Source organism: Setaria viridis, chromosome 3 (genome assembly GCF_005286985.2).
Source record: "Setaria viridis chromosome 3, Setaria_viridis_v4.0, whole genome shotgun sequence".
Classification (NCBI taxonomy): domain Eukaryota; kingdom Viridiplantae; phylum Streptophyta; class Magnoliopsida; order Poales; family Poaceae; genus Setaria; species Setaria viridis.
The window spans coordinates 34,810,876-34,814,085 of record NC_048265.2 but is presented as its reverse complement, the minus strand read 5'-3'; the positions used below and the strand labels follow the sequence as shown (position 1 = coordinate 34,814,085).

The following is a 3,210-nucleotide window of genomic DNA, read 5'->3' as shown; positions in this document are numbered from 1 at the left end:
TGATCTTTTTCTCAAGTTGATTCTCAACTTCAGCCTTATAGATTTTAAAGTAGTTAAGAGCCTCATCTTTCGTTTTCAATAAATATACATAGCAATATCTAGATGCATCATCTATCAAAGTCATGAAATATCTTTTTTCACCTTTGGTCAACACACCATTCATCTCGCATATATCAGAATGAATTAGTTCAAGTGGTGCCAAGTGTCTCTCCTCAGCTACCTTGTGAGGTTTTCGAGGTTGCTTAGATTGCACACAACTATAGCACTTAGAACCTCTGACAATGGAAACATTCGGAATTAAACACAGGCTGGAAAGTCGAGACATAGAACCAAAATTCAGATGACATAAACGTGAATGCCAAACACTAGCATCACTCTCATTAATACCATCACAAATATAGTTCACAGACTTATTGCAATAATCTGAAAGGGAAAAGCGGAACAAGCCTCCGCACTCATAGCCTTTACCAATAAATTGTCCACTCTTAGACTCGACAATTTTATTAGACTCAAGCACTACCTTAAAACTATCCCTACACAAAAGGGAGCCACTAACTAGATTCTTCCTGATAGAAGGGACATGCTGCACGTTCTTTAGTTGCACGATCTTTCCCGAAGTAAACTTCAGATCTACCGTACTAACACCATGAACATAAGCATGTGACCCATTCCCCATTAGGATGGAGGAATCCCGAGCGACCTGGTAAGATGAAAACAAGGAGGCATCAACACACACATGAACATTAGCACCAGTATCAAGCCACCAAGTATTAGTAGACTGAAACACTGAAAAAACAGAAGGTAAATTATCATACCCACTATTTCCGTCTCCAACGCTGGTCACCATGCTCACAGACTTCTGCTGTGGAGGTTTTTCTTCCTTTGCGGTTTGGGCACTTCTTTGCCCAATGGTCAATAGAACCGCACACGAAGCATCCCTCGTTCTCCTTGTTCTTCTTCTTCTTGAAGGTAGTGGACTGCTTAGGCTTATTGTTCTTGCCCTTGCCCTTGCCACCATTGCCATTATGATGTGATTGGTACGCCATATTGGCACTGGTCTGACCCTCAATAGCTTTAGATCGTCCATCTTTAGCCCAAGCTTTCTCCTCAACATCAAGAGACGCAATCAAGTCTGAAACAGAAATTTCTGTCCTCTTGTGTTTGAGAGAAGTGGCGAAATCCCTCCAGGATGGAGGTAACTTGGCAATAATGCCCCCAGCCACAAACTTGTCGGACACGGCAATCTTTAGCAGATCGAGTTCCTTCACCATGCACTATAATTCATGAGCCTGAGCGACTACAGATTTTCCGTGAACCATCTTGTAGTCATGATACTGCTCAATGATGTACAGTTCAGTGCCAGTATCTGAGCCACCATAGTTAGCAGTCAGATCGTTCCACAACTCCTTTGCGACCGTGTGATGAAGGTACACATCCTGCATATGTTCTGCAAGTGCACCAATCACAACGCCCAAGAAGATTGTGTTGGCTTCCGAATATTCTTTCTCCTTTTTAGGAGAGAGAATCCCTTTCGGCTTGCCATTGGACACCCAGAACACCTTCATGGTAGTAAGCTATAGCGTGGCTTTCACCTGCCACCTCTTGAAGTGCACGCTAGCAAACGGTGCTGGCCTCAGTGCATCAAGAAATCCAACCATAAAACTAAAGTGCCTACAATAAGATTTTTGGATTGTTGGATATATAAGCACTTTTAGTTTTAATTTAATCCAGAAATAAATCATGAATACGATGAATTAAATCTAAAAGTGCTTATACATCGAACACTCAGAGCCCTTTCTCCCATGGCGGCAGCTGTTTGTTGACCTCCAGATCCAGCAACAAATGCAAGTGCTCCTACTCAGTCCTCACAATATGCAGGGACAGTGAGCTCCTATGCACACGCGGTGAGGGAGCCAAGCGAAAAGAGAGCAGAGAGCGCGTGACGACAGGGTAGGAGATGAGTGGAGCGAGAAAGGCGAGGTGGCTTTTTTTTTTGGGTAACGAAAGGCGAGGTGGCTTGTGCGGCCCAGGTTGCAGAGACGGACTGTACCCTTCCTATCCTCCATCTGTGGTTCCTGTGCATGAGCTCAGTGCCGCATGAGCAAGCAGTGGGATTCCTGTCTGAGTTCCAGGTGGCGGCAAAGGAGCTGCTTGGCAGGAGGCTGTGAGCCTGTGACCGGGAAGGGCAGCAGCAAAGGATGGGTGGAGATGAGGAGGGTGGTGATATGAGCATGTGGTGAGACAGCCAAGCAAGCAGCAAGCAGCACCGGACCTCAGCACAGGAGAGGAACGAGGGGCGTTTGCACAAGATAAACAGCTTTTGTGAGATCTGTTAGTCCAATGGCAAGTTTGTTCGGTTACACGCTATTTCGGTAGCAAATTTGCAGTTGCCTCTTTTTCAGTGGCAAATTCACGATAACGATTCAAAGCAATGGCAATAATGCAATTGGCCCAAAAAAGAAGATAGCAGAAGCTTCACATTTGGGTAAGAAACACAGCAATGAGAAAATATAAGGTAGAACTGTCACCTGGCACTCCATCTTGAGATGTCCCATCCACTTGTGCTTCATCATCATCCTCTGGTGGTGTGCACTGAAATGAAATGCAGGTGCCCCACCATTTATTCACACTCATACAGAGAAACAAGATATGGGTACTTACTACAGAAAAGGATTTATAGCAATGCAAGGGAAGGATGCTTGGAGAGGATAAACTTCCTCCACAATTAGTTTGCAGTAGCACAGCAAAGGAAATGCCACGTCACTTACTTGGGTCTCTTGAATTTGTCCAATATGCAACACCCCCGTCTCCTTGGCTGCTGCATCAGCAGAATTTCCAGCCATATTGTATATATTTCTTATGTGTAGCAATTTCAAGACTGAATGACAATGAAGGTAAAAGCAAAAGCACCAAAGTATTAAAGATAAGTTAAATTTCAAAATACATATCCTATAACTGCTTAAAAACAACAACAACAACAATATAACCTTTCAGTCCCAAGCAATTTGGGGTAGGATAGAGTTGAAACCCAACAAGAACCACAAATAAGGGTTCGGGCACATGAATAGCTGTTTTCCAAGCACTCTTATCCAGGACTAAATCTTTGGGTATATTCCATCCCTTCAAATCTCCTTTTATTACCTCTTCCCATGTCAATTTTGATCTTTCTCTGCCTCTCTTCACATTACTGTCACACCTTATGGTTCCACT

At 43.7% G+C, this 3,210-nt stretch overlaps 1 long non-coding RNA gene across 1 annotated transcript; it reads right to left on the bottom strand.

Annotated features, from left to right (window-relative positions):
* Positions 1 to 324: 324 nt before the first annotated feature.
* On the bottom strand, positions 325 to 2,728 carry LOC140222120 (uncharacterized). The gene is made up of 2 exons (XR_011897671.1): positions 816 to 2,728; positions 325 to 700 (listed from the first exon to the last, which is right to left on the bottom strand). It is a non-coding gene; the product is annotated as an uncharacterized lncRNA (long non-coding RNA).
* Positions 2,729 to 3,210: the final 482 nt, after the last annotated feature.